We start from the raw sequence: 20,613 nt of genomic DNA, 5'->3' as shown, positions 1-20,613 counted from the left end.
CACTTTAAATATGTCCTGCCAGTCTCTTCTGGCTTGCAGAGTTTCTGATGCAACATCAGCTCTTAACCTTATGGAGATTCCCTAATGTGTGCTATTTCTTGTTTTTCCCTTGCTGCTTTTAATATGTTTTCTTTGTATTTAATTTTTGAAAGTTTGATTAATATGTGTCTTGGCATGTTTCTTCATGGATTTTTCCTGTATGGGACTCTCTGTGCCTCCTGGCCTTGATTAACTATTTCCTTTCCCATATTAGGGAAGTTTTCAACTATAATCTCTTCAAATATTTTCTCAGTCCCTTTCTTTTTCTCTTCTTCTTCTGGAACCCCTGTAATTCGAATGTTGGTGTGTTTAATGTTGTCCCAGAAGTCTCTGAGACTGTCCTCAGTTATTTTCATTCGTTTTTTTTGATTCTGCTCTGCAGTAGTTATTTCCACTATTTTCTCTTCCAGGTCACTTATCCCTTCTTTTGCCTCAGTTATCCTGCTATTGATCTCTTCTAGAGTATTTTTCATATCATTTATTTTGTTGTTCATTGTTGCTTGTTTCATCTTTAGTTCTTCTAGGTCCTTGTTAAATGTTTCTTGCATTTTGTCTGTTCTATTTCCAAGATTTTGGATCATCTTTACTGTCATTATTCTGAATTCTTTTTCAGGTAGACTGCTTATTTCCTCTTCATTTGTTAGGTCTGGTGGGTTTTTATCTTGCTCCTTCATCTGCTGTGTATTTTTCTGTCTTCTCATTTTGCTTATCTTACTGTGTTTGGGGTCTCCTTTTTGCAGGCTGCAGTTTCGTAGTTCCTATTGTTTTTGGTGTCCGTCCCCAGTTGGTACAGTTGTTTCAGTGGGTTGTGTAGGCTTTCTGGTGGAGGGGACTAGTGCCTGTGTTCTGATGGATGAGGCTGGATCTTGTCTTTCTGGTGTGCACGTCCACGTCTGGTGGTGTGTGTTGGGGTATCTGTGGACTTATTATTTTTTTAGGTAGCCTCTCTGCTAATGGGTGTGGTTGTGTTCCTGTCTTGCTAGTTGTTTGGCATAGGGTGTACATCACTGTAGCTTGCTGGTCGTTGCCTGAAGCTGGGTGTTGCTTTTGAGATGGAGATCTCTTGGAGATTTTTGCCATTTGATATTACGTGGAGGTGGAAGGTCTCTTGTGGACCTGTGTCTTGAAGTTGGCTCTCCCACCTCAGAGGCACAGCACTGACTCCTGGCTACAGCACCAAGAGTGGTGTGATCACAATTTTGAAAGGACGTTGTAGTGGATAAGGCAGTCTTTGTCCAAATCCCTACTCTGGAGCACGTAACCCTCCCCAGCTGCAGCAAATATCACTCTGGACTTTATTCTATAGGCAGTGGTGGACCACTAAAATTTTTTAATGTGGGTGAGTGATGTGAAAATAATGCTATTCAAGAAAACATTACTGAGGAGTAAGAGATTATGGGATGTACTGGAGGTGGGGTAGAATTAGAGCCAGGGAGATTACTTAGGAAGTTATTTAAGTAATCTAGCTAAGCAGGAATGTAGACCTATAAAAAAGTGATTGTGAAATTCTTAGTTCATTTTTATGGAATCAAGATACCCCTTTTAGTTTCATAATGTATGAGTTTGTAGTAACGCTGTTTAAAATGTGCTGTGTTTGAAATTACTGGTAGCAGGGATTCTAACTAAAAAGTTAAATGCACTTTGTCTATAAAATCTGATTATTTCATGTGGAAATTTTTGAAGTTCCTATGCTCTCAATTCAATTGCAACCAGCCAAAGGAAACCTTTTTTTAAATGTATCGGTCTTCCTGAGATACATGGCAGCTGTTAAAAAAAAACCCCAGCACATATAACTAAATTAAGGCTCTGTTCCTTACAAACATAGAGAGTAATAACTTGTTAAAAAGTTGTGTAATTTGACAGAGTTGAAGGGGCTTCATTACTACGATCACCAACAGGAAGAATGGTGGTATAGATCATGTTGAAATGATACCTTTAACTAGAGAAAGCCATTATTTATGACAATCTGTTTGCACAAATTACTACACTCTTAATGGAAACATGGTTTTCCAAAAAATATCAAAGACCTAGGAGAGTAACAAAGAAAAAGGCACAAATAAATTGAAATGAAAGGGAATAAATAGAACATAGTTTGGAGAGCTGGAATCTGGCATGATGATTCTGTTCTTATTTATTGGTTCCAGACATAATATCTTATTCACAGGAACAAAAGCCATGGAATTTCACAAGCCGCAAAAGATGGAGTTCCTTGTCTCATCATCAACATGGTGTAGTATTCCTAACATTTTGCTGGACCGATCTGTTCACATCTATATCCCATCTGTGTGTGTTTGTTTATCTCTAGCTATAGCAGTTTTGAGGTCAGACATTATTACCAAAATGTTTGGAATTCTGACTTAAAAAAGGTTATAAAAGAGATAAATTTCTTTAGGGCTTCTATTTCATTTGATCCATTTGAGTTAGTTTCCCCCTTTAGCAACCTCAAGCTATTGGTTGAAGCAGAAAAAGAATGGTTTGTATTTCTCTCTGAATTTATTCTTAATAGGACTGTGACAGAATTCGGGAAATCAGAAAGTATGTGCCACCTTATAAGTCATTCATTAACCCCCAGCTCTGTGAAGAATAATTTTTATTGTGTGTGCATGCTTGTGTGTGTGTGTGTGTGTGTGTGTGTGTGTGTGTGTGTGTGTCCTCTATTAATGATCTGGCCTAGTTATTTAATTTCAAATTATTTTTCTGTCACCCAAGCACTAATTAACTAGTGTCATAACTCGTGTATGATCAGATAAAGATGCTTTTGAGCAGGATGGATAGGAGTCAGAATTCTCCTTTGTAACTATCTGTTTTACTGGGCTATAATGAAATATTGGATGCTTGTAGTTCAACTATGTCATCTTAGTATCTTAACTGAGGATAATATTCTCCACGGCAATTTTAGGGGAAAATCATGCCCACTGGATTTTTTTTAGTGTTGTATGGCAATACCTCATAATTCCCTAAACCCTGCCCATCTTGGCAATGATACTGCTCTCAGAAGAAAGGCAGCTCAATTTAAAGTAAAACTTCATATGTTGTGGAAGAATGCTTAACCATGTCAACACTCTGACAGCCAGATTTTTCTGGTCCTAGAAATTTAGAGAGTGTAGTTTTAATATGGAAATAACAATACCAAAATCTTTTATTATACTTGGTTATTAAAAATGTAATAGACTGGTATGTTTCAAAAATGACAAAGGTCTTGAGTTATCACACTGCATTTTATGAGGCAAAGTAATGTAAACTTTGAAAAATAATCTTGCAAGATACCTTGTGTCATTTGAAGATTCAAGAATAAGAGCCAGGTTCTCATGGTACCTATTTACTGTGGCTTGTAACTCATATAGCAAATGTTCATGTTGTTGTTTGTTGTTTCAGGTAGCTCCAAGTAATTATACATTCTGATAGCTAATAGAGACATAGTTATCTATCTATCTATCTATATATATATATATTTCAAAACATGTAGGAAAATATACATACAATTGAATATTATTATCATAGTGGGCATAATTTAGACTTTCTTCTTTTGTATATATTTATCCAGAGTTTTAGAATTAATCTCTTTAAAGTTTTAGATTTAAAAGAATTAGCATTCACATTTATTAAAATATTATACAAATGGAAGCCTCTGAGATGTGACCATACATTTATTCATACGTTTGCATCAATACACCTATGGTTAACTTCATGTGCTCCTTAAATTGCAAATAGGACTAATTCTGTTGCAAAATTTTTCACATAATTATGTTTAATATAGCACATTTCTTTTCCTTCTAAAACAGATTCTTGACATATACCTCTTCAGTAAGCATAAGCATAAGCTGATGATAAAGAATGGCACCATCAGACAGTGAAAGAGTAAAACAAAACAAGCACAGAACTATTGGCAGCTCCAGTGTTTGAGTGAACCATCTCTTTCCCCACTTCTTATGTTTGTTGTCATGTCTTGGCAGGAAGGTCAGGCAGAATGTGATTGTGGAGAGAATGCAAAATAGTCCTACTACTAGAAAACCATACACAATTACTAGTGTTGGGCAAGTAAAGTAGAGCTTTTTCTTCCTCCTGGCAGTGTCCCTCACAATACCCATTGGTTATTCTGCAATCATTCACTGGGCACCACCAACTACCCACTACTATGTCAGGCACCAAGGAATGCAAAAAAGTTAAGAATAATACAAAAAAAAGAATAATACATAGTTTCTTCAAGTAAGGAGCTTGCAGCCTAGATAGGGGAGACATGATTAACATATAAAATTAATATATGACAAGTCAATAAATGGTTATCTTGGAAGTAATTATTCCATGTAGACTCATTGAAAGTTAATGGTGGATTGAACCTCATATTTTTAAGGACAATATTTTTAGAACAGTTTTAGTTATATAATATAGTTGAAAGGAAGGTATAGAGATTTCCCATATACCCCCTACATCCACAAATGCATAGTCTCCCATATTATCAATATCACTCAGCAGAATGGTACAATTGTTACTAAGGATGAACCTACGTTGACCCAACATTATAATCCGAAGTCTATAGTATACCTTAGAGTTCATTCTTTGTGTCGTGCATTCTGTGGGTTTGGACAAATGTATAATGACATATATGCATCATTATGATGTTACACAGTATTTTCAGTACCTTAAAAATTCCGTGCTCTCCCTATTTGTCCCTGGCCCCCGCCTCCCACCCTGGCTCCATCCCTGACAATCACTGACATTTTTATTGTTTCAGTAATTTTGCCTTTTTCAGAATGTAATATAGTTGGAATCATACAGTATGTAGCCTTTAGGACTGGCTTCTTTCACTTAATGATATGCATTTAAGGTTCCTCCATGTCTTTTCATGACTTGCTAACTCATTTGTTTTTAGTGCTAAATAATATTCCATTGTCTGGATGTACCACATTATATTTATCCATTTACCTATTGAAGGACATCATGGCTGCTTCCATGAACCTCATTTTTAAGACAAGAATATTGATTCTGGGAGAGTGTAAAGTGACTCAGATAGGCATATAACTAGCTATAGATAAGTCCAGATTTAATATCCAGACCTTCTGATTCCTCATACAGTATTTTTTACATCATAATTTGGGCCAGACAAGCACTCTTCTTGCAATTTTCTCAGGTATTTCCTGATGTTATATATTACACCTTGATTATCATAAATATGCAGATTATCTTAAAATGCAGGGTTTTCTGACCAATCAACGTTTCAAGATATTTTGCTGGATTTTTTGGGTTTTATTTAAGTAGTATATAAATATTTATGATGCAAATGTCATAATGTTGAATACAAATAACAAAGAATCATTTTAGTAGCTCTATGGGCAACAGACCATGGCAGTGTTTGAGAACTACTATCTAGGAGAGTGGAGAATCCATTTCATAGCTGATTCTCTGGCACTTATGGCAGATACAAGGGAAAACCAACTACTTACAAGCCATGAGTGGCAGTGATCTTCAAGAAGCCAATTACCTTTCTGGAAGGTGGTTTGTTATCAATGTTTAATATTCTCGTAGTGGCAGTTTAATACCTTTTAATGAACACAAAATACATTTGAATTGTCGCTAGTTGCTACACAGAAGTTAGCACTGCAACTTAATTTTAGACCAAAATAGATTTTTAATTTGAGGCTAAGTTCCTATTTATTTTATTTCTAAAGGAAAATGGGTAGGAAGTTTTCCTCCTGAATTTGCTATCTAAACAAAATATATTTTATTCAATCTAATTTTGAAATGTATTGCTGGTTTTCCACACAGGCAAAACTGGCTTTCCAAAAAGCAGCAGGAATACAAGTCTTATAGCTGCAGTGAGCAGAACAAATCATGTAGAGAAAATGAAATTCCACAAAAATCACTGATCACTTTTTTATATTAATATCCTTAGTGAGAAATCTTAAACTGTATCTTCCTAAACATCTTCCAATTTCCTGAAATGTGTATTTCAAAAATACATTTAGTAAACTGAATTTCCTTTTCAATCTGGAATGTATCTGAAGGCAAATTATTTTTGTTATAAATTTGAACTTGGCTAGGTTTGTTTCTCTTTCTCTCCTATTAATTCTGTAAATGCTAATCTTTCTCATTTCTATTAATTGGTGATATCTGCTGCAGAGCAATACAAAATTATCTAAATGTAGGCCTCACTTCAGTTGATTACTGTTATTATTGATTTGCTAGTCAAAATTAAATTGAGCTAATGGATCACTATTTTTTTTTCAGCTTTCTTCTAAGAATGTGACTTTTTTCTGTGGCTGTCTGTTTCTATAAATTAAAGTTATAGTTCAGATGTTATATATTTTATTGTATAATATATATTTTTATTGGCACCATAGAGTCAAGCACATTTCAAAATAGAAATTAATTTTGGTTAACATGCTTGAAATGAAACTTAAATACTTTCTTTGAGCAACTATGGGAGAAAAATAGCCACAAATTTGATAGTATGCCAGAATTAATAATCTTTTTCTTCTTTTATATCCTTGTTATCAGTTTTGATTTATAAGAGATCACTGACTTGACCAAATATGTTTTCTTTTGCTCTGATAAAATACACATAGCATAAACTTTACAATTGTAACAATACTGTTCAGTTGCATTTAGTACAATACATTCACATTGTTGTGTAACTATCATCAAAAATATGGAACATTCCACAAACTTGCATTTTATCCTTGTGCAGGGGCCATGGTAATTTTCTCTGTTTTGTTCTAATTTTAACATATGAGCTACTGAAGCTAACAAATAAATATGTTTTATAAAGTGTCAAAAATCTCTTTGAGACTAAGTAGAAAAAGTAAAATAAGTTGACTAGTGAAACAGTATTCAAACTCATTTTGGTATATGAACTGTTAGCTTTTAAGTATTTCTCTGGCTTATTGAATTTGATAGGTATCTGAGAGACCATATTTCATAGACTAGCAGGTAGGTTTCTTATCTGGTGGGCTGGTCTATTTGAAGAAATCCTGCACTTGAGGATAGAAGGGCTCTGGAAGGAGGCTACTGCAACTGTTCTTAGCTTCCTGCCTTCTTGAACTAACTAGTTATTGGGACAGCTACTCTTGTCCTAATGTCAGAAATTTGAGGTGTTTTGTCACCCTTAATCTATATCTAATGCATACCCTCTCCTAGACTTATGATGGGATTTGCTGGGTGTGCCATTGCTGGTTTGAAAATCAGACCAATGAGAGGTCAGGGCTGCAAGGCCTTAGAAATTATCTTGAAAGGTCTACTCTATAATACTCTATAAAAATGCTCAAATAAGGTACCCAGGGACGTGTATAACTTACAAGAAGTTGCACATACCATTAGAAGAATTTTCATATCTCAAATTTTCATAAATAATAAATGGCCTATCGGATGGTACCAACAACATAATTAATGATTGTCAGTGATGTTTAAAAACCAGGAACATTTCTAATTTAAAAGGATATCACCAAAGACAAGTATAACTGATGATTACTCAACAAGATAGTAGTTAGCTTTGTGTAAACTGTGAAAAATCCTGATATATATCAATATATATTGAATAGGTATTCCATGAAAATGAGTTTCATTATTCAAAAAGTTTAGAAAATGTAGTCTGCTCTCTGCCTCTTTTGGAAAATCACAGTAAATATTAGCATATTGTAAGCTTTGAAACTACCTGCATTAAAGAAGCCTGGAGCCAATGTACCTGAGTTTAAACCCCAACTTCAAGGTTTATTAGCTATGTGACATTAGATTTGTTTTTCAGTTTCTGTGATTGTTTCCTTATCTGAAAAATGGAAATAGTGTTGGTACTTCCCTCTGAAGGTTTTTGTGAATATTAAATAAATAAATATGTAAAGAACGTACAACAGTGTGCGGCATATAATACGGGCTAAATGAAGTTTGTTATTTTCAACCCAGTGTTGTCTCAATTGGTCATGGAAATCCCTCATCCCTCACCTCCCCTTTTTTAAAATTTATTTTGTATTTTTTTACAGCTTTATTGGAGTATAATTGCTTTACAATAGTGTGTTAGTTTCTGCTTTATAACACAGTGAATCAGTTATACATATACATATGTTCCAATATCTCTTCCCTCTTGCATATCCCTCCCTCCCACCCTCCCTATCCCACCCCTCTAGGTGGTCACAAAGCACCGAGCTGATCTCCCTGTGCTTTGCGGCTGCTTCCACTAGCTATCTATTTTAAATTTGGTAGTGTATATATGTCCATGCCACTCTCTCACTTTGTCTCACATTATCCTTCCCCCGCCACATATCCTTAAGTCCATTCTCTAGTAGGTCTGTGTCTTTATTCTTGTCTTATGCCTAGGTTCTTCATGACATTATTTTTTCTTAAGTTCCATATATATGTGTTAGCATACGGTATTTGTCTTTCTCTTTCTGACTTACTTCACTCTGTATGACAGATTCTAGGTCCATCCACCTCATTACAAATAACTCAATTTCATTTCTTTTTATGGATGAGTAACACTCCATTGTATATATGTGCCACATCTTCTTTATCCATTCATCCGACGATGGGCACTTAGGTTGTTTCCATCTCTTGGCTATGGTAAATAGAGCTGCAATGAACATTTTGGTACATGACTCTTTTTGAATTATGGTTTTCTCAGGGTATATGCCCAGTAGTAGGATTGCTGGGTCAAATGGTAGTTCTATTTGTAGATTTTTAAGGAACCTCCATACTGTTCTCCATAGTGGCTGAACCAATTCACATTCCCACCAGTAGTGCAAGAGGGTTCCAGTTTCTCCACACCCTCTCCAGCATTTATTGTTTCTAGATGTTTTGATGATGGCCATTCTGACTGGTGTGAGATGATATCTCATTGTAGTATTGATTTGCATTTCTCAAATGATTAATGATGTTGAGCATTCTTTCATGTGTTTCTTGGCACTCTGTATATCTTCTTTGGAGAAATGTCTATTTAGGTCTTCCACCCAGTTTTGGATTGGGTTGTTTGTTTTTTTGTTATGAGCTGCAAGAGTTGCTTGTAAATCTTGGAGATTAATCCTTTGTCAGTTGCTTCATCTGCAAATAATTTCTCCCATTCTGAGGGTTGTCTTTTGGTCTTGTTTATGGTTTCCTTTGCTGTGCAAAAGCTTTGAAGTTTCATTAGGTCACATTTGTTTATTTTTGTTTTTATTTCCATTTCTTTAGGAGGTGGGCCAAAAAGGATCTTGCTGTGATTTATGTCATAGAGTGATCTGCTTATGTTTTCCTCTAAGAGTTTGATAGTTTCTGGCCTTATATTTAGGTCTTTAATCCATTTAGAGCTTATTTTTGTGTATGGTGTTAGGATGTGATCTAATCTCATAATTTTACATGTACCTGTCCAGTTTTCCCAGCACCAGTTATTGAAGAGGCTGTCCTTTCTCCACTGTACATTGCTGCCTCCTTTATCAAAGATAAGGTGACCATATGTGCGTGGGTTTATCTCTGGGCTTTCTATGCTGTTCCATTGATCTATATTTCTGTTTTTGTGCCAGTACCATACTGTCTTGATTACTGTAGCTTTGTAGTATAGTCTGATCAGGGAGCCTGATTCTTTTTTTTTTTTTTTAACATCTTTATTGGGGTATAATTGCTTTACAATGGTGTGTTAGTTTCTGCTTTATAACAAAGTGAATCAGTTATACATATACATATGTTCCCATATCTCTTCCCTCTTGCGTCTCCCTCCCTCCCACCCTCCCTATCCCACCCCTCCAGGCTGTCACAAAGCACCGAGCCAATATCCCTGTGCCATGCGGCTGCTTCCCACTAGCTATCTACCTTACTTCGTTTGTTAGTGTGTATATGTCCATGACTCTCTCTCGCCCCGTCACAGCTCACCCTTCCTCCTCCCCATAACCTCAAGTCCGTTCTCTAGGAGGTCTGTGTCTTTATTCCTGCCTTACCCCTAGGTTCTTCATGACATTTTTTTTTTCTTAAATTCCATATATATGTGTTAGCATACGGTATTTTTCTTTTTTTTTCTGACTTACTTCACTGTGTATGACAGACTCTAGGTCTATCCACCTCATTACAAATAGCTCAATTTCATTTCTTTTTATGGCTGAGTAATATTCCATTGTATATATGTGACACATCTTCTTTATCCATTCATCTGATGATGGACACTTAGGTTGTTTCCATCTCCGGGCTATTGTAAATAGAGCTGCAATGAACATTTTGGTACATGACTCTTTTTGAATTTCGGTTTTCTCAGGGTATATGCCCAGTAGTGGGATTGCTGGGTCATATGGTAGTTCTATTTGTAGTTTTTTAAGGAACCTCCATACTGTTCTCCATAGTGGCTGAACCAATTCACATTCCCACCAGCAGTGCAAGAGGGTTCCCTTTTCTCCACATCCTCTCCAGCATTTATAGTTTCTAGATTTTTTGATGATGGCCATTCTGACTGGTGTGAGATGATATCTCATTGTAGTTTTGATTTGCATTTCTCTAATGATTAATGATGTTGAGCATTCTTTCATGTGTTTGTTGGCAGTCTGTATATCTTCTTTGGAGAAATGTCTATTCAGATCTTCTGCCCATTTTTGGATTGGGTTGTTTGTTTTTTTGTTATTGAGCTGCATGAGCTGCTTGTAAATTTTGGAGATTAATCCTTTGTCGGTTGCTTCATTGGCAAATATTTTCTCCCATTCTGAGGGTTGTCTTTTGGCCTTGTTTATGGTTGCCTTTGCTGTGCAAAAGCTTTGAAGTTTCATTAGGTCACATTTGTTTATTTTTGTTTTTATTTCCATTACTCTAGGAGGTGGGTCAGAAAGAATCTTGCTGTGATTTATGTCATAGAGTGTTCTGCCTATGTTTTCCTCTAAGAGTTTGATAGTTTCTGGCCTTATATTTAGGTCTTTAATCCATTTTGAGCTTATTTTTGTGTATGGTGTTAGGGAGTGGTCTAATCTCATACTTTTACAGGTACCTGTCCAGTTTTCCCAGCACCACTTATTGAAGAGGCTGTCCTTTCTCCACTGTACATTCCTGCCACCTTTATCAAAGATAAGGTGTCCATATGTGCATGGATTTATCTCTGGGCTTTCTATCCTGTTCCATTGATCTATCTTTCTGTTTTTGTGCCAGTACCATACCGTCTTGATAACTGTAGCTTTGTAGTATAGTCTGAAGTCAGGGAGCCTGATTCCTCCAGTTCCTTTTTTTGTTCTCATGATTGCTTTGGCTATTCGGGGTCTTTTGTGTTTCCATACTAATTGCGAAATTTTTTGTTCTAGTTCTGTGAAAAATGCCAGTGGTAGTTTGATAGGGATTGCATTGAATCTATAGATTGCTTTGGGTAGTAGAGTCATTTTCACAATGTTGATTCTTCCAATCCAAGAACATGGTATATGTCTCCATCTATTTGTATCATCTTTAATTTCTTTCATCAGTGTCTTATAATTTTCTGCATACAGGTCTTTTGTCTCCTTAGGTAGGTTTATTCCTAGGTATTTTATTCTTTTTGTTGCAGTGGTAAATGGGAGTGTTTTCTTGATTTCACTTTCAGATTTTTCATCATTAGTATATAGGAATGCCAGAGATTTCTGTGCATTAATTTTGTATCCTGCCACTTTACCAAATTCATTGATTAGCTCTAGTAGTTTTCTGGTAGCATCTTTAGGATTCTCTATGTATAGGATCATGTCATCTGCAAACAGTGACAGCTTTACTTCTTCTTTTCCGATTTGGATTCCTTTTATTTCCGTTTCTTCTCTGATTGCTGTGGCTAAAACTTCCAAAACTATGTTGAATAAGAGTGGTGAGAGTGGGCACCCTTGTCTTGTTCCTGATCTTAGTGGAAATGCTTTCAGTTTTTCACCATTGAGGATGATGTTTGCTGTGGGCTTGTCATATATGGCCTTTATTATGTTGAGGAAAGTTCCCTCTATGCCTACTTTCTGCAGGGTTTTTATCATAAATGGGTGTTGAATTTTGTCAAAAGTTTCTCTGCATCTATTGAGATGATCATATGGTTTTTCTCCTTCAATTTGTTAATATGGTTTATCACATTGATAGATTTGCGTATATTGAAGAATCCTTGCATTCCTGGAATAAACCCCACTTGATCATGGTGTATGATCCTTTTAATGTGCTGTTGGATTCTGTTTGCTAGTATTTTGTTGAGGATTTTTGCATCTATGTTCATCAGTGATATTGGTCTGTAGTTTTCTTTCTTTGTGACATCCTTGCCTGGTTTTGGTATCAAGGTGACGGTGGCCTCGTAGAAGGAGTTTGGGAGTGTTCCTCCCTCTGCTATATTTTGGAAGAGTTTGAGAAGGATAGGTGTTAGCTCTTCTCTAAATGTTTGATAGAATTCGCCTGTGAAGCCATCTGGTCCTGGGCTTTTCTTTGTTGGAAGATTTTTAAGCACAGTTTCAATTTCAGTGCTTGTGATTGGTCTGTTCATATTTTCTATTTCTTCCTGATTCAGTCTTGGCATGTTGTGCATTTCTAAGAATTTGTCCATTTCTTCCAGATTGTCCATTTTATTGGCATAGAGTTGCTTGTAGTAATCTCTCATGATCTCTTTTATTTCTGCAATGTCAGTTGTTACCTCTCCTTTTTCATTTCTAATTCTATTGATTTGAGCCTTCTCCCTTTTTTTCTTGATGAGTCTGGCTAGTGGTTTATCTATTTTGTTTATCTTCTCAAAGAACCAGCTTTTAGTTTTATTGATCTTTGCTATTGTTTCCTTCATTTCTTTTTCATTTATTTCTGATCTGATTTTTATGATTTCTTTCCTTCTGCTAGCTTTGGGGTTTTTTTGTTCTTCTTTCTCTAATTGCTTGAGGTGCAAGGTTAGGTTGTTTATTCTAGATGTTTCCTGCTTCTTAAGGTGGGCTTGTATTGCTATAAACTTCCCCCTTAGAACTGCTTTTGCTGCATCCCACAGGTTTTGGGTCGTTGTGTCTCCATTGTCATTTGTTTCTAGGTATTTTTTGATTTCCTCTTTGATTTCTTCAGTGATCACTTCATTATTAAGTAGTGTATTGTTTAGCCTCCATGTGTTTGTATTTTTTACAGATCTTTTCCTGGAATTGATATCTAGTCTCATGGCGTTGTGGTCGGAAAAGATACTTGATACAATTTCAATTTTCTTAAATTTACCAAGGCTTGATTTGTGACCCAAGATATGATCTATCCTGGAGAATGTTCCATGAGCACTTGAGAAAAATGTGTATTCTGTTGTTTTTGGATGGAGTGTCCTATAAATATCAATTAAGTCCATCTTGTTTAATGTATCATTTAAAGCTTGTGTTTCCTTATTTATTTTCATTTTGGATGATCTGTCCATGGGTGAAAGTGGTGTGTTTAAGTCCCCTACTATGAATGTGTTCCTGTCGATTTCCCCTTTTATGGCTGTTAGTATTTGCCTTATGTATTGAGGTGCTCCTATGTTGGGTGCATAAATATTTACAATTGTTATATCTTCTTCTTGGATCAATCCCTTGATCATTATGTAGTGTCCTTCTTTGTCTCTTTTAATAGTCCTTATTTTAAAGTCTATTTTGTCTGATATGAGAATTGCTACTCCAGCTTTCTTTTGGTTTCCATTTGCATGGAATATCTTTTTCCATCCCCTTACTTTCAGTCTGTATGTGTCTGTAGGTCTGAAGTGGGTCTCTTGTAGACAGCATATATAAGGGTCTTGTTTTTGTATCCATTCAGCTAATCTGTGTCTTTTGGTGGGAGCATTTAGTCCATTTACATTTAAGGTAATTATCGATATGTATGTTCCTATTCCCATTTTCTAAATTGTTTTGGGTTCATTATTATAGGTCTTTTCCTTCTCTTGTGTTTCTTGGCTAGAGAAGATCCTTTAGCATTTGTTGTAAAGCTGGTTTGGTGGTGCTGAACTCTCTCAGCTTTTGCTTGTTTGTAAAGGTTTTAATTTCTCCATCAAATCTGAATGAGAACCTTGCTGGGTAGAGTAGTCTTGGTTGCAGGTTTTTCTCCTTCATCACTTTCAGTATGTCCTGCCACTCCCTTCTGGTTGTAGGGTTTCTGCTGAGAGATCAGCTGTTAACCTTATGGGGATTCCCTTATGTGTTATTTGTTGTTTTTCCCTTGATGCTTTTAATATGCTTTCTTTGTATTTAATTTTTGACAGTTTGATTAATATGTGTCTTGGCGTATTTCTCCTTGTATTTATCCTGTATGGGACTCTCTGTGCTTCCTGGACCTGATTAACTATTTCCTTTCCCATATTAGGGAAGTTTTCAACTATAATCTCTTCAAATATTTTCTCAGTCCCTTTCTTTTTCTCTTCTTCTTCTGGAACCCCTATAATTCGAATGTTGGTGCATTTAATGTTGTCCCAGAGGTCTCTGAGACTGTCCTCAGTTCTTTTCATTCTTTTTTCTTTATTCTGCTCTGCAGTAGTTATTTCCACTATTTTATCTTCCAGGTCACTTATCCGTTCTTCTGCCTCAGTTATTCTGCTATTGATCCCATCTAGAGTATTTTTAATTTCATTTATTGTGTTGTTCATCGTTGCTTGTTTCATCTTTAGTTCTTCTAGGTCCTTGTTAACTGATTCTTGCATTTTGTCCATTCTATTGTCCATTCTATCTCCAAGATTTCGGATCAACCTTACTATCATTATTCTGAATTCTTTCTCAGGTAGACTGCCTATTTCCTCTTCATTTGTTAGGTCTGGTGCATTTTTATCTTGCTCCTTTATCTGCTGTGTGTTTTTCTGTTTTCTCATTTTGCTTATCTTACTGTGTTTGGGGTCTCCTTTTTGCAGGCTGCAGGTTCGTAGTTCCTCCTGTTTTTGATGTCTGTCTCCAGTGGCTAAGGTTGGTTCAGTGGGTTGTGTAGGCTTCCTGGTGGAGGGGACTAGTGCCTGTGTTGTGGTGGATGAGGCTGGATCTTGTTTCTCTAGTGGGCAGGTTCACGTCTGGTGGTGTGTTTTGGGGTGTCTGTGGCCTTATTATGATTTTAAGCAGCCTCTCTGCTAATGGGTGGGGTTGTGTTCCTGTTTTGCTAGTTGTTTGGCACAGGTTTTCCAGCACTGTGGCTTGCTGGTCGTTGAGTGAAGCTGGGTGCTGGTGTTACGATGGAGGTCTCTGGGAGATTTTCGCCGTTTGATATTATGTGGAGCTGGGAGGTCTCTTGTGGACCAGTGTCCTGAAGTTGGCTCTCCTACCTCAGAGGCAGAGCCCTGACTCCTGGCTGGAGCACCAAGAGCCTTTCATCCACACGGCTCAGAATGAAAGGGAGAAAAAGTAGAGGGAATTAGTAGAAGTATGAGGAAAGAAAGAAGGAAAGGAGGGAAGGAAGGAGGGAAGGAAGGAAGGAAGGAAGGAAGAAAGAAAGAAAGAAGCAAAGAAGGAAGGAAGGCAAGAAGGAACGAAAGGAGGGAGGGAGGGAGGGAGGGAGGAAGGAAGGAGGGAAAGAAGGAAAAACAGAAAGAAAGAAGATACAGTAAAAATAAAATAAAGTATAATAAAGTTATTGAATTAAAAAATTCTTATTTAGGAAAAAAAAAAAGGGACGGATAGAACCTTAGGACAAATGTTGGAAGCAAAGCTATACAGACAAAATCTTACACAGAAGCGTACACATACACCCTCACTAAAAGAGGTAAAGGGGGAAAAATCATAAATCTTGCTGTCAGAGACCACCTCCTCAATTTGGGATGATTCGTTGTCTAAAGGAGGGAAGGAAGGAAGGAAAGAAAGAAAGAAAGAAAGAAAGGACGAAGGTAAAGTATAATAACGTTCTTAAAATTAAAATTGATTATTAAGAAAAAAGTTTTAAGAAAAAACCATGGACGGATAGAACCCTAGGACAAATGGTGGAAGCAAGACTATACAGACAAGATCTCATACAGAAGCATACACATACACATTCACAAAAAGAGGAATAGGGAAAAAAATCATAGATCTTGCTCCCAAAGTCCACCTCCTTAATTTGGGATGATTGGCTGTCTATTCATGTATTCCACAGATGCAGGGTACATCAGGTTGATTGTGGAGCTTTAATCCGCTGATTCTGAGGCTGCTGGGAGAGATTTCCCTTTCTCTTCTTTGTTCTCACAGCTCACAGGGGCTCAGCTTTGGATTTGGCCCTGCCTCTGCGTGTAGGTCGCTGGAGGGCGTCTGTTTTTTGCTCAGACAGGACGGGGTTAAAGGAGCCGCTGATTCGGGGGTTCTGGCGTACTGAGGCCGGCGGGGAGGGAGGGGCACGGAATGCGGGGCGGGCCTGCGGCGGCAAAGTCCGGCGTGACCCTGCACCAGCCCGAGGCCCGCCGTGCGCTCTCCCGAGGAAGTCGTCCCCAGATCCCGGGAACCCGGCAGTGGCGGGCTGCACAGGCTCCGCGGAAGAGGGGCGTGGAGAGCGACCTGCGCTCGCACACAGGCCCCTTGATGGCGGCAGCAGCAGCCCCAATGTCTCCCGCCCGCCTCTGGGATCCGCGCCTCCAGCCGCGGCTCGCGCCCGTCTCTGGAGTCCGCGCCCTCAGCCGCGGCTCGCGCCCGTCTCTGGGGTCCGCGCCCTCAGCCGCGGCTCGCGCCTGTCTCTGGGGTCTGCGCTTTCAGCCGCGGCTCGCGCCCGTCTCTGGGGTCCGCGCTTTCAACCGCGGCTCGCGCCCGTCTCTGGGGTCTGCGCTTTCAGCCGCGGCTCGCGCCCGTCTCTGGATTCCGCACTTTCAGCCGCGGCTCGCGCCCGTCTCTGGGGTTCGCGCTTTCAGCCGCGGCTCGCGCCCGTCTCTGGGGTTCGCGCTTTCAGCCGCGGCTCGCGCCCGTCTCTGGAGTTTCTTTAAGCAGCGTTTTTAAACCCCTCTCCTCACGCACCAGGAAACAAAGAGGGAAGAAAAAGTCTCTTGCCTCTTCGGCAGGTGCAGACTTTTCCCCGGACTCCCTCCCGGCTAGCTGTGGTGCACTAACCCCTTCAGGCTATGTTCAAGCCGCCAACCCCAGTCCTCTCCCTGCGCTCCGTCCGAAACCGAAACCCGAGCCTCAGAGCCTCAGCTCGCAGCCCCGCCCGCCCCGGCGGGTGAGCAGACAAGCCTCTCGGGCTGGTGAGTGCCGGTCGGCACCGATCCTCTGTGCGGGAATCTCTCCGCTTTGCCCTCCGCACCCGTTGCTATGCACTCCTCCGCGGCTTCGAAGCTCCCTCCTCCGCCTCCCGCAGTCTCCGCCCGCGAAGGGGCTTCCTAGTGTGTGGAAACTTTTCCTCCTTCACAGCTCCCTCCCACTGGTGCAGGTGCCGTCCCTATCCTTTTGTCTCTGTTTATTCTTTTTTTTCTTTTGCCCTACCCAGGTACGTGGGGAGTTTCTTGCCTTTTGGGAGGTCTGAGGTCTTCTGCCAGCCTTCAGTAGGTGTTCTGTAGGAGTTGTTCCACGTGTAGATGTATTTCTGGTGTATCTGTGGGGAGGAAGGTGATCTCCGCGTCTTACTCTTCCGCCATCTTCCTGCTCTCCCGCCTGATTCTTCCAGCTACGTTTTTCGTTCTCAAGATTGCTTTGGCTATTCTGGGTCTTTCGTATTTCCATAAAAATTATGAAATTTTTTGTTCTAGTTCTGTGAAAAATGCCGGTGGTAGTTTGATAGGGATTGCATTGAACCTGTAGATTGCTTTGGGTAGTATAGTCATTTTCACAGTGTTGATTCTTCCAATCCAAGAACATGGTATATCTCTCCATCTATTTGTACCATCTTTAATTTCTTTCATCAGTGTCTTACAATTTTCTGCATAGAGGTCTTTTGTCTCCTTAGGTAAGTTTATTCTGAGATATTTGTTTCTTTTTGTTGCAATGGTAAATGGGAGTGTTTTCCTAATTTCATTTTCAGATTTTTCATCATTAGTGTATAGGAATGCCAGAGACTTCTGAGCATTAATTTTGTATCCTGCTATTTTACCAAATTCATTGATTAGCTCTAGTAGTTTTCTGGTAGCATCTTTAGGATTCTCTATGTATAGTATCATGTCATCTGCAAACAGTGACAGCTTTACTTCTTCTTTTCTGATTTGGATTCCTTTTATCTCCTTTTCTTCTCTGATTGCTGTGGCTAAAACTTCCAAGTCTATGTAGAATAAGAGTGGTGAGAGTGGGCAACCTTGTCTTGTTCCTGACCTTAGTGGAAATGCTTTCAGTTTTTCACTGTTGAGTACTATGTTGGCTCTGGCTTTGTCATATATGGCCTTTATTGTATTGACGTAAGTTCCCTCTATGCCTACTTTCTGGAGGGTTTTTATCATAAATGGGTGTTGAATTTTGTCGAAAGTTTTCTCTGCATCTATTGAGATGACCATATGGTTTTTTCTCCTTCAAGTTGTTAATATGGTGTATCAAATTGATTGATTTGCGTATATTGAAGAGTCCTTGAACTACTGGAACAAACCCCACTTGATCATGTTGTATGATCCTTTTAATGTGCTGTTGGATTCTGTTTGCTAGTATTTTGTTGAGGATTTTTCATCTATGTTCATCCGTCATATTGGCCTGTAGTTTGTTTGTGACATCCTTGTCTGGTTTCGGTATCAGGGTGATGGTGACCTCGTAGAATGAGTTTGGGAGTGTCCCTCCTTCTGCTATATTTTGGAAGAGTTTGAGAAGGATAGGTGTTAGCTCTACTCTAAATGTTTGATATAATTCGCCTGTGAAGCCATCTGGTCCTGGGCTTTTGCTTGTTGGAAGATTTTTAATCACAGTTTCAATTTCAGTGCTTGTGATTTGTCTACTCATATTTTCTATTTCTTCCTGATTCAGTCTTGGCAGGTTGTGCATTTCCAAGAATATTTCCATTTCTTCCAGGTTGTCCATTTTATTGGCATAGAGTTGATTTTAGTAATCGCTCATGATCTTTTGTATTTCTGCAGTGTCAGTTTTTACTTCTCCTTTTTCATTTCTATTGATTTGTCTTCTCCCTTTTTTTCTTGATGAGTGTGGCTAACGGTTTATCAATTTTGTTTATCTTCTCAAAGAACCAGCTTTTAGTTTTATTGGTCTTTGCTATCGTTTCCTTCATTTCTTTTTCATTTATTTCTGATCTGACCTTTATGCTTTCTTTCCTTCTTCTAACTTTGGGGGTTCTTGTTCTTCTTTCTCTAATTGCTTTAGGTGCAAGGTTAGGTTTTTTATTCGAGATGTTTCCTGTTTCATGAGGTAGGATTGTATTGCTATAAACGTCCCTCTTAGAACTGCTTTTGCTGCATCCCATAGGTTTTGGGTCGTTGTGTCTCCATTGTCCTTTGTTTCTAGGTATTTTTTGATTTCCTCTTTGATTTCTTCAGTGATCACTTCGTTATTAAGTAGTGTATGGTTTAGCCTCCATATGTTTGTATTTTTTACAGATCTTTTCCTGGAATTGATATCTAGTCTCATAGCATTGTGGTCAGAAAAGATACTTGATACAAGTTCAATTTTCTTAAATTTACCAAGGCTTGATTTGTGACCCAAGATATGATCTATCCTGGAGAATGTTCCATAAGCACTTGAGAAAAATGTGTATTCTGTTGTTTTTGGATGGAATGTCCTATAAATATCAATTAAGTCCATCTTGTTTAATGTATCATTTATAGCTTGTGTTTCCTTGTTTATTTTCATTTTGGATGATCTGTCCATTGCTGAAAGTGGGGTGTAAAAGTCCCCTATTATGAATGTATTACTGTTGATTTCCCCGTTTATGGCTGTTAGTATTTGCCTTATGTATTCAGGTGGTCCTATGTTAGGTGCATAAATATTTACAATTGTTATATCGTTTTCTTGGATCGATCCCTTGATCATTACGTAGTGTCCTTCTTTGTCAATTCTAATAGTTTTTATTTTAAAGTCTATTTTGTCTGATATGAGAATTACTATGCCAGCTTTCTTTTGGTTTCCATTTGCATGGAATATCTTTTTCCATCCCCTCACTTTCAGTCTGTATGTGTCTCTAGGTCTGAAGTGGGTCTCTTGTAGACAGCATATATATGGTTCTTGTTTTTATATCCATTCAGCCAGTCTGTATGGGACTCTCTGTGCTTCCTGGACTTGATTAACTATTTCCTTTCCCATAATAAGGAAGTTTTCAACTATAATCTCATCATATATTTTCTCAGTCCCTTTCTTTTTCTCTTCTTCTTCTGGAACCCCTATAATTCTAATGTTGGTGCATTTAATGTTGTCCCAGAAGTCTCTGAGACTGTCCTCAGTTCTTTTCATTCTTTTTCCTTTATTCTGCTCTGCAGTAGTTATTTCCACTATTTTATCTTCCAGGTCACTTATCCGTTCTTCTGCCTCAGTTATTCTGGTATTGATCCCTTCTAGAGTGTTTTTATTTTCATTTATTTTGTTGTTCATCGTTGCTTGTTTCATCTTTAGTTCTTCTAGGTCCTTGTTAAATGTTTCTTGCATTTTCTCTATTCTATTTCCATGAATTTGGATCATCTTTATTATCATTATTCTGAATTCTTTTTCAGGTAGACTGCCTATTTCCTCTTCATTTGTTAGGTCTGGTATGTTTTTATTTTGCTCCTTCATCTGCTGTGTGTTTTACTTTCTTCTCATTTTGCTTATCTTACTTGTTTGGGGGTCTCCTTTTTGCAGCCTGCAGTTTCATAGTTCCCGTTTTTTTTGGTGTCCATACCCA

At 38.2% G+C, this 20,613-nt stretch overlaps 1 protein-coding gene and 1 non-coding gene across 2 annotated transcripts in view; one reads left to right on the top strand and one right to left on the bottom strand.

Annotated features, from left to right (window-relative positions):
* The window catches only part of DACH2 (dachshund family transcription factor 2), a 615,381-nt gene that overhangs the window by 376,630 nt on the left and 218,138 nt on the right, over positions 1–20,613 (top strand). The gene's annotated exons all lie outside the window — the stretch shown is intronic.
* Positions 6,680–6,782, bottom strand: LOC115848375 (U6 spliceosomal RNA). Its single transcript, XR_004037658.1, has one exon. It is a non-coding gene; the product is annotated as a U6 spliceosomal RNA (small nuclear RNA).

The sequence above is a fragment of the Globicephala melas genome, chromosome X (assembly GCF_963455315.2).
Source record: "Globicephala melas chromosome X, mGloMel1.2, whole genome shotgun sequence".
NCBI classification, from domain to species: Eukaryota; Metazoa; Chordata; class Mammalia; order Artiodactyla; family Delphinidae; genus Globicephala; species Globicephala melas.
The sequence above is the reverse complement of the archived record's forward strand: the minus strand, read 5'-3'. Positions and strand labels throughout refer to the sequence as shown.